Source organism: Moschus berezovskii, chromosome 9 (assembly GCF_049115385.1).
Source record: "Moschus berezovskii isolate FMDL1 chromosome 9, NW_MosBer_1.0, whole genome shotgun sequence".
Lineage (NCBI taxonomy): Eukaryota > Metazoa > Chordata > Mammalia > Artiodactyla > Moschidae > Moschus > Moschus berezovskii.
The window spans coordinates 41874624-41886217 of NC_142468.1; positions in this window are offsets into that span (position 1 = coordinate 41874624).

Consider the following 11594-nt stretch of genomic DNA (forward strand, 5'->3'; position numbering starts at 1 on the left):
TTTGGTGTTTTGCATTTCTGTAAACAACACTTCAGCTTCTAAAAGTATTTGTTTTTCTTATGCTTAAGGAAAGGGGACCTCTCTTGGTTTCCTATTCAAACCTACTTCCTTGGGGTTTTCTGCATTTAGTGGTTGTATAAAATCTGTTTGTGAACTCATGCAGTTTCTTTTTTAGATTAAATGCACATCAATTATCCCCAGATCTGTATTATTTATTTCATTATATACTACCCCTTCAGTAACTTATTTTTAAAATGCTTTGAATATCATAAGCAATGCATTTCATTCAATAAATTTGAATTCTCACAGATATAAATTATTGCATAAACTGAATTAAACAACAATAAAAAGTTTTTGCTAATTCTTCCCTTCTCTTCATTGATGTAAAAAATGTTTTTCTAAACTTAAGATTCTTAAGTGTGTGAGGTTGGGAAGAAGAGAATCCCTGGTTTACTTTTTTATTTTAAGTTTTCCCTGTTTTTCTTTTTTTAAATCTTCCTCTTTGGTAGACCCCAGGTTAACTGGGTACCGGTGTATTTGCGAAAGGAAATGTGAGTTGGGAATCTCCATTTGGTTTATTGCTCTGAATTTCATTCTGTTGGGGTTTCCCTGGTGGCTCAGATGGTAAAGAATCTGCCTGCAATGCCGAAGACCTGGGTTTGATCCCTGGGTTGGGAAGATCCCCTGGAGTAGGGCATAGCAAGCCCCTCTAGTATTGCCTGGAGAATTCCACGGACAGAGGAGCATGGGGGCTACATCCATGGGGTCACAGAGTCAGACATGACTAAGTGACTAAGCACACAAGTAAATGCTAGTAATGTGAATTTGCCTCACTGAAGTAGCAGTAATAGGCTGTCCAAGAAAATACACAATTTAGTACAGATAAACAGAGGTAAGGAGGTATGTCTAGACCACTGGGTTTATCCAAACCAAGTATCTGAGTATGTCTCAGCCATATGAGTTGGTTTAACGTTATCTATTGCAGTTTTTGGTGTGCTTTCCTTTTCTGCATTTCCCAAACCCCTCTGTACCAGGACTTTGGGTGTCAGCTAGGCTTTGTCAATCAGATGCCCTAGTGCGAGGCTCAGGCGTCATTTTGTAGGTGGGGGTCATATAGACGGAATGCTCTGGAGCTGGCAACTCTTGGCCGCCCAGTTTTGGAAGCATGGGTTAGAGTTTGTTTCTTTGTCCTTCCAGTGGTTCCCTAGGCCATATTATACCCTGCAATGTATCAATAGTATTTTCCATTACTTTGGAAATATAACTATGGATTATAGTTCATCTGAGTCATGAAATTAACTCAGTGGGTCATAACTAGTGTTAAAAAATACTGAACAGAAATACAGCAGAGGACAACAGGTCAGATGGGTAAATTCTGTGAAGATTATTTGAATTACATACTTGCGTGTGCATGTGTTTACTGCGTCATGGTATAAATTATTTCTGAAGTCAGTAAAATTTAAATTCTGCTAAACTAGCTAGAGTCTGGTTCTCTGAACTCTGACCAATACATAGTAACAGTTGAAGACTGATGTGACTGTTAAGAGATTCCGTCTTAGCTTAACCTTAAGTCCACAGTTAAGCACTTACAAATGGCTCTTCTTTCTCATAACGTGCTTGTGGAGAATAGAAAAAAAAAACCAAAACACTTTTGTAGGTGACAAAAACAGGCTCAGACATTTCAACTAACAGTGACTGCTATTAAAACGGGTCCTATGGCTTCAAAACCCATGTTCTCTGCAGTATCTTCAATCTTCCAAGTGGTAGAGAGGATATACAACAGAAGACATGGTTAATGAAAAGCTTCCTCTAGTTTTTTTGTACTTGGAATATGTTTCCATCTGGGTACCATACTTAAAGGAAGATGCTCACATTTGAAGCTACTCTAGAGACCTGGAATGATATCCATGGGTGATATGTTTTCACCTGGGAAAGTGTATTTGTTGGGATGGGAGGAATGAGGGGCAGTTGGCTAGAGAAAGTCCCTGGAATATAATAGATGTTTTTAGAATCTAAAGACTCAGGTTTGGCATATGTGACCTGAGGGACTGAAGTTAGTGGGTTTCACCTATAGAAGACTGGCTGTGAGATAATAGAAGATACGTATTAGCCTCTGTACCCCTAGTGATAAGAACATCTTTTGTTCTGTTATTGGTCTTTGACCTCTGTTCTTGACACAGAGCTCCTGAAACCCTTCCTTGTAATTTTGTGGATGACAGAAGTGTCTTGTTCTAACAGGGTGACTCAGTCCCGATGTGGCTCCTGAATGAGGTCTGGTTACCAGAAAGGCCAGGCTTAGAACTCTCAATTCCTTCCATTCTCTTGTGAAGGGAGAAGGGCCAAAATTGGAATTAATGATGGATCATTCCCATGTGATGAAGCCTTCACAAAAACCCCAAAAGAACAGGGCTCAGAGAGCTCACAGGTGGTGCTCGGATAGTATCTGAGCCTATCTCTAAGTACACACAGTGTCAGAATTGAGAAATTGTAGGACACCCCAGCTGGTGTCACAGAATTGCCTGGTGTGGGAAAAAACCTGCACACATCAGGTGGGCAGAAGTGAAGTGTTCTCTGTGAGTAGTAAAGGAGACTCACAGGGAAGAAAAACATGGTAGGAGAGAACTAGGCTTTTCTCTACACGGTAAGGGAAAAGTCTGTTTCTCCTTAACAGCGGCATAGGGCAAACCTGTGGAACTTCCCCAAAAAAGTGGGGGGAAAAATGCAAATACTGCATGGGAAAAGCAAAAAAAGCAAAAGCCATATGGAAGTACAATACAGTCTGTTGGGCTGAGATTTTTTGAGACTATGTTATATATGAAAAGTTCAAATATTTTATGATAATTTTACTTTGTTTTATTATGAAATACAATGTTTAGCCAAGTGTATGAAACAAAAGTGGATGATATAATGAGTAACTACAGTGTTCAGTTCAGTCGCTCAGTCGTGTCCGACTCTTTGCGACCCCATGAATCACAGCACGCCAGGCCTCCCTGTCCATCACCAACTCCCCGAGTTCACTCAAACTCATGTCCACAGAGTCGGTGATGCCATCCAATCATCTCATTCTCTGTCGTCCCCTTCTCCTCCCGCCCCCAATCCCTCCCAGCATCAGAGTCTTTTCCAGTGAGTCAACTCATTGCATGAGGTGGCCAAACTATTGGAGTTTTAGCTTTAGCATCAGTCCTTCCAATGAACACCCAGGATTGATCTCGTTTAGAATGGACTGCTTGGATCTCCTTGCAGTCCAACAGACTCTCAAGAGTCTTCTCCAGCACCACAGTTCAAAAGCATCAATTCTTTGGCACTCAGCTTTCTTCACAGTCCAACTCTCACATCCATCCATGACCATGGGAAAAACCATAGCCTTGACTAGACGGACCTTGGTTGGCAAAGTAACGTCTGTGCTTTTTAATATGCTGTCTAGGTTGGTCATAACTTTCCTTCCAAGGAGTAAGCATCTTTTAATTTCATGGCTGCAATCAGCACCTGCAGTGATTTTGGAGCCCAAAATAATAAAGTCTGACACTGTTTCCACTGTTTCCCCATCCAACTACAGTGTAGGGACACCTAAATAGTGGTCTGGACTGATTTGCTAGAAGTGAGAGCCTATGTAATAAGGCTTGGTTCCTGAGCTCATTTGAGCTTTGCCTTCTTTCAGTCTGCTAGATTCAGTTGGTGAAAGTTGCTCAGTTGTGTCCAACTCTTTGCGACCCCATGGACAGTTCTCCAGGCCAAAATCCTAGGGTGGGTAGCCGTTTTCTTCTCCAGGGGATCTTCCCAACTCGGGGATCGAACCCAGGTTTCCTGCATTGCAGCAGATTCTTTACCAGCTGAGCCACAAGGGAAGCAGATTCAGTTGGTAGCAAAGGAAAACCAGGGTATGTCATTTTATTAGGGCAAGTCTTCCTTTCCACTAGAAAGGGCACCAGTTGCTTTTTTACTGATGGCCAAAGAGAAGCATCATTTTCACAGGCAGGGCTGCACTTTGGTTCTCAACTATAAATTGAATAGCGATTACCATTCTATCGATTTATTTCCAGGCAGAAACCAGGCAGTTTTCCTCTCCCTTGACAGTTCTCCCTCACTTACTAATGATGTCCACTATCCACTCCTGTCCTTGATGCTGTGTGTGTCAGGAGAGAAATGTCAGGGAAACGCCTACAAACTAATCTGATGCTCCATCAGTTAACTTCCTTGATGGCTATCTGTAGAAGTCATTTAAACATCTGGCCTAGGTGGATGGTGGATAGAGGTAGGGGAAGACCCAAGATTTGGATCTCAGAGCACCTTCCCCACACAATATTTCTTGCCACATGACCATCTCCATCCCACCTGGCTGGAAATATGTAGGTACCTGGAGTTTTCTGTTTGAGGTTAATGGATCTTGGACATATTGACATGATTACATGAGTGCTGAGTCCAAGTTGTCACATAAAGTGTTCTCAGCAGAGCTTCTACCTACCCCAATCCCCTGGCTTTGACCATCCCCAAATCACACTTAATCCCATTTTTCATTTGCTCCTTTCCCCACTGCATCTTCAACTCCAGCATTGGTCCCTGTTAGAAGAGTACCAAACCCCCCACCCAACTTTGTTTTCTTACTGCTAACCTCTACTGCATACTCTTCAGGTAATGGAGATAGAGTACCAGTCACAGGAATGCCAATTATAGAGGACAGAAATCATCCAGGCCAAAATTCAATGATAATTTTAGTGGTGATATTTACAGATTTCAGAGAGCACCCCTGGATACAGAGAAAGCTTTACATGCAAAATCCACTCTAAGAGGCATGTAATCACTCAAGATAATAGTGTGACCCATATGTAATTAGGCATTTGAAGCCATCTTATTTTCTGCTCATTAGTGTAAAAGATACCATTTTATGTAATTGATCTGATAGTTTTAACTGAGAAATACTCTTTAGTATTATATCATCATCCTAAGAAGAGAGGTGAGTAGGAAGGCACAACGTAAAGTGAAAATAAAATGCTTTTTACTGATAAGACACATCTCCACTGGAGATGGACTATGAGCAGAGTGTTTTGACATCGCCCTTTTTCTAACTGAAAAGAGAATGAGAAAGGGAAAAATACAAGTGAAACTGTTTTCATGAAGGGAATCTTCTCCAGAAATACATGAAGGAAAAAAGGATATTGAAAATGGTCTCCCTTTATTTAGCAACTAATCACGGTTAAGTTGGGAGGCTTTTTAAAAGATCTGTGAAGTCTCTTAAAGAAAATGTCTAATAACTATTTACAAAAGTAAGATTATACGGAGAATTTTAGGTTAACAAATTACTAAATTATGTCTTGGTTTGATCCTAATTTTTAAAAGTGGGTTTTGTGGTTGTGTTCAGTTGCTCAGTCATGTCCGACTCTGCGACCCCATGGACTGCAGCATACCAGTCTTCCCTGTCCTTCACTGTCTTCTAGAATTTGCTCAAAAACTCCGGGAGTTGGTGATGGACAGGGAGGCCTGGCGTGCTGTGATTCATGGGGTCGTGGAGAGTCGGACACGACTGAGCGACTGAACTGAACTGAACTGAAAGAAATTTCTGGGAGAACACATTCCAAAATAATGATTATCTCTGGCTGTTGGAATATTTTCCCTCTTTGCATTATCTATATTTTAAGATTTTTAACATGAAAACTATATGATTTGATACTTGGTTAAGAAAAACACTTAAAACTTTATAATAAAGTAGCTTTGTTTAATTTTTATTACATTCAATATTTTTATTGAATATTTTAATATTCAGTGGGAAAATTATGACTGAATTATAAGCTTTGAAGAAAAAACATACAAGTTGGTGTAATGGTAAAACACTGGCTTTGGGAATTTTAGGCCTAAGTTTAAGTTCCACTCTTTTACTAACTAAAAGATCTTGAGTCAGTAAAATAACTTTATGGGTTCTCAATTTTCTTTGCATAAAATAGGAAAGAGTGCTTCAGATCATTTCCAGAGTCCCTTTCTTGCTTTCCCATTCCATCTTGAGTCCACACTGCATGGCTGTGGCAAACTACTGCCACCTGGTGGCAATTATCTAAAATTAGGAGGCTATGCTGCTGCTAAGCTTCTAAATCACTTCAGTCGTGTCCGACTCTGTGTGACCCCATAGACGGCAGCCCACCAGGCTCCCCCGTCCCTGGGATTCTCCAGGCAAGAACACTGGAGTGGGTTGCCATTTCCTTCTCCACTGTGTGAAAGTGAAAAGTGAAAGTGAAGTCGCTCAGTCGTGTCCGACTCTTAGCGACCCCATGGACTGCAGCCTACCAGGCTCCTTCGTCCATGGGATTTTCCAGGCAAGAGTATTGGAGTGGCTTGCCATTGCCTTCTCCGTAGGAGGCTATATTTAAGTATAAAATCACCATTTATTCACATTTGTAATTGCCTAGCATCTATGTGCTGGACAAGTGCCACCATCATCATTCCCTCAATTTAGTGTTTTTCTAGATGATATAGGTGAAACAACTAGACATGAGCTGTCACAGACTAGCGACATGAACTTGAGGATATCATTTAACCACTCTTGAGTCTCTATCATCCTATCTGAAAAATATAGTAATATCTGCCTTCAGTTCAGTTCAGTTCAGTTCAGTCGCTCAGTCGTGTCCGACTCTCCGCGACCCCATGAATCACAGCACGCCGGGCCTCCCTGTCCATCACCAACTCCTGGAGTACACTCAAACTCATGTCCACAGAGTCGGTGATGCCATCCAGCCATCTCATTCTCCGTCGTCCCCTTCTCCTCCTGCCCCCAACCTTTCTCAGCATCAGAGTCTTTTCCAGTGAGTCAACTCGTTGCATAAGGTGGCCAAAGTATTGCAGTTTCAGCTTTAGCATCAGTCCCTCCAATGAACATCCAGGATTGATCTCTTTTAGAATGGACTGGTTGGATCTCCTGGCAGTATAAGGGACTCTCAGGAGTCTTCTCCAACACCACAGTTCAAAAGCATTGATTCTTCGGTGATCAACTTTCTTCACAGTCCAACTCTCACATCCATACATGACTACGGGAAAAACCATAGCCTTGACTAGACGGACCTTTGTTGGCAAAGTAATGTCTCTGCTTTTTAATATACTATCAAGGTTGGTCATAACTTTCCTTCCAAGGAGCAAGCGTCTTTTAATTTCATGGCTGCAATCAGCATCTGCAGTGATTTTGGAGCCCAAAAAAATAAAGTCTGACACGGTTTCCACTGTTTTTCCATCTATTTCCCATGAAGTGATGGGACCAGATGCCATGATCTTTGTTTTCTGAATGTTGAGCTTCAAGCCAACATTTTCACTCTCCTCTTTCACTTTCATCAAGAGGCTTTTGAGTTCCTCTTCACTTTCTGCCATAAGGGTAGTGTCATCTGCATATCTGAGGTTATTGATATTTCTCCCAGCAATCTTGATTCCAGCTTATGCTTCTTCCAGTCCAGCGTTCCTCATGATGTACTCTGCATATAAGTTAAATAAGCAAGGTGACAATATACAACCTTGACGTACACCTTTTCCTATTTGGAACCAGTCTGTTGTTCCATGTCCAGTTCTAACTGTTGCTTCCTGACCTGCATACAGGTTTCTCAAGAGGCAGGTCAGGTGGTCTGGTATTCCCATCTCTTTCAGAATGTTCCACAGTTTATTGTGATCCACACAGTCAAAGGCTTTGGCATAGTCAATAAAGCAGAAATAGATGTTTTTCTGAAACTCTTGCTTTCTCCATGATCCAGCGGATGTTGGCAATTTGATCTCTGGTGCCTCTGCCTTTTCTAAAACCTGCTTGAACATCTGGGAGTTCACGGTTTACATACTGCTTTTACAGTATAAGAAATCTAGAGTTGATGGATGTGAAGTATCTCACACAGTTCATAGCAAAAAATATTTTGTCAATAAATTATCACAATTATCTTCAGGAATGTTACTGTCTAGCAGGGGAAGTAAGATAAACACAGAAATCTCCACAGCAGGCAATATGCCTTGAAAATACAAAGGAGACCCAAGGCATACTCATAAAATGCCAAAACTGAAATTCAAATAGACTGGAGTGTAAAGGACATGTAGAAAATCGCTGGTAAGTATTCTAGAGTTGTAGGTTGCACATTCACCCTGGAAGGTTCTAAACACCAGGGAAGCAATAGCCAGCCATGGAAATGTTTGGGGCAAAGAGTAACATCACCAGAGCTGAGCTTCAAGAGCTGATAGTAATCTAATATCTGTGATAGTGAGGTTAACAAGCCATTGCTGAAATAGCCAGCTAATGAACACAGAAGTTGGTGAAGGAAAGATGGATGGAAATGACACTGAGAAACCGCAAAAACAAAATTGAGGCTGAATCTTTAAAGCTGACCTAAGGCATGGTTAGACAACAAATGAACTGCCTGAGCCTAAAGGAGGCTGAAATGTGTTAGGGATTATGAAACCAACCATCCACAGTAGTTACAGGGCTAAGCTCCAACTCCCTGATTAAAGGTCTCATACCACTTCTCCAGGACTTCCCTTTTGCCTCAGCTGGTAAAGAATCCACCTCCAGTGCGGGAGACTGGGGTTCTGTCTCTTGGTTGGGAAAATCCCCTGGAGATGGGAAAAGCTACCCACTCCAGTATTCTGGCCTGGAGAATTCCATGGACGGTACAGTCCATGGGATTGCAGAGAATCGGACATGACTAAGTGATTTTCACTCACTCACTCACCCCTTCTCCACTCAGGAATGATGTTAACTCAACTTTCTACTCAGGTATGAATACTGAACCAAATACAAGCTTAGGTTTCTCACGACACATTGTTCGAGTAGATAAAAAAGAACTGCTTTGTATTTTCTAGTGTGAAAAGGGCTACAGGGGAAATGCTATGACAAAATACTCTTCATCAAGTCCAGTCCACTCTGACTATTAGAAAGGGCATTATACTTGAGGAAAAAAAATCCTATGTGTGTCCCCATTTAAAAACCTCTGTGGGATTTATAATGACTTTAATTTTAGTGACCATGAAATATTTTTTTCCTGACATCTTAGAGAAGCAGGCAATTTCAGAGGTGATATTTTGACAAACAGTAGCATCGATCAGGACAAATAACAGGAAGTTTCATAAAAGAGACTTGACTAGAGCAAAGGCAAATAATGATATAATCCCCTGCAGATAGTTGTTTGGAATATAAGCATTATCTTGTTGAGCATGATAGGGAAAATATATTAGAAAGAGGCTAATGCTGTGTGGGAGTCCTGTCAGGTGGGGATTGTAGGATGATTCCATACTTTGTGCAATAATACCGTTCAGGAAAAAGATGGTGCCCATTGACTGAGACTGTGTCTGATTATCATAGAAGAAATGAAACAGGTTTTCATAGCCAGAAAAATCAACGTACCGCCAAAGAAGAGAAGCTGTTTGATGATAAGGTAATACAAAACTTCAAAGGGTAACTTACAAACGTTCCCTAATTCATTTCAGCCTAAACTTATTCCCGTGCTGTCTCATGCTGTCCGCCAGCTCTTTCACTGGAATATGTTACCCAGTCGCCTTGGAATCATTACTGGGTCTCCTTGGAATGGAAACTGTGTCAGACTGCAGGGGTGAGTAGGAGGGAAAATGGTGCTGGCAGAAGCAGAGGAAGTGTTTTTTCAATTTAGAGCCAGAAGTGAGTGATGACATTGTCTCGCATGTGTTTGGGGACAATGGCACATGCCAATGGTAACACGTCCACTTTTCCATGTCCCGTGCTCAGGGGCCTTTGGCAAGAGGCTGCAGAAGCCACAGCTACTTTATCCCCCTCCATCCCCCAAATCTCTGACTCCTCTCCTCCCTTTGGGGATGTTAAAAGAGGACAAGAGGCACAGTTTCCACCTTTGTATTAGTAGCATAATCATCCAGAGTGAATTCTCTCATTCTTCCTGCACATGTGTTTTGATGTGAATAGTCTTTTTTCCTTACATGACCTCACTTCCTCTCTTTGTAAGCACACCTTTTAGGGGATTTGAACATTAATTGCAGCTGACTTCAGAGCTGCGCTAAGCAAAGCTTTCATTTTCTAGGCCAAAGTAGACACAGTGAAAGGAGCCATTGCCAGTTGATGCTAATGAGACTGGGTTAATCACCATCAGGAGCTGGGGGTGTCCCTCTCTCTACCCCTCACCAAGTTCCTAGTTGGGAGGAGGGTTCAGACTCTGGATCTCGCATGCCCCTCCGATGAGTCTAGCATGATGATTGTCTAGCTGTTGGATATTGCAATATAGTTGAGAATCAACCAAAAAATTGTTTTTAAAGATAGTTTTATTTATGTATGATACAATGCCTACACTGAACATCTTTTGTCAAAAGGCATGTTTTACCTGTTATTTCTCCCCAAGAGTTGTTTGTAAGTATAGAAACTTTTAACTGCTTTGTCCTGATGTACTTATCTGTAAATTTTTTAATGTCAACTTTTGTTTACTTAAAAGAAATACAGATAAGTTTCGGCTAACCCCACAGCCTATGAGATCTTAGTTTCCTGAGCAGGGATCAAACCTGTGCTCTCGGCATTGAAAGCACGGAGTCCTAACCACTGGACCACCAGGGAATTCCCTGTGTTAACTTTTATTAGAATCTGTTGTCAGGACTTCAATTAGAATACAAATTGTAAGTGGAAGAGAACTAACTTCGATAAAAATGCTGTATATTCCAGGTGTTGTGCTAGTTTTGCCTGATGATATTTTGTAAAGCTGGAGTAGAATTTCTTTTAGGAATTTCTTGAATTTTTAGGGAAACTACACACCATTCTGCTGGGCTCCCCCCAGTATTAGAGTGGGGTCCCAGAACTCAAGGCTTGCTTGGGCAACCTGAGAAGGAGGAAGAGGCAGTGAGATTCAGAAGTTGTGGGAAGGGATCCCAAAATGTGATACGAGGCTAATCAGAGAAGGGAGTGGAAGTCGGAGAAGGGAGTGGAAGTCAGAGAAATTTCCTTCATCAGAGATGAAAAAGGAGCTTATTCTTTCAAGTATTTTTATGCAAATTTCAATCATGAACAAAAGTAGAACATAGACTATGATGAACCCCACGTATTCATCACTCAACTTCAACAATTATCAGCTCTTAGCCGATTTTGTTTCTTCTAGATTCCCACTTACTCCCTCATCCCCAACCCCAATGAATTATTTTGAAGCAAAATCCAGACATAGTTATCACTGCATAGATTACATTTTAATCTGTTTGATGAGCCATCTGTGCTGTAGCTTCCCTCCTATTGCCCAAACATCGATAAAGTTTCCAACATGTACAGCTTAAGTGTCACACTGGAGGGAGGCAAAGAGCAAAAACAAATTTGCATTTGGAACAAAGTGGATAAAAAAATACAACAGTAGTATTAAACCTGATGCACAGGTGAGATTAAGCAGAGCTCCCAAGAATTCTTGAAATTACTGGGGGATGACGAGGGGAAGAAAGGGATTCTAGATTTTCTACAGGAGGTCAGAGTTCATGCAGGGCTCTGTGTGTGTGTGTTTTATTATTAAAATGGGTGACTCTGAAAGACTGGAAGACTTGGGGACAGCCAGACAGCTGGCATTTGGGTTATAGTTGGATACTCCAAGTTTCCTTTCCTTGAAAGGAAAGAAAATAATAAATTTAAACGCCATCTT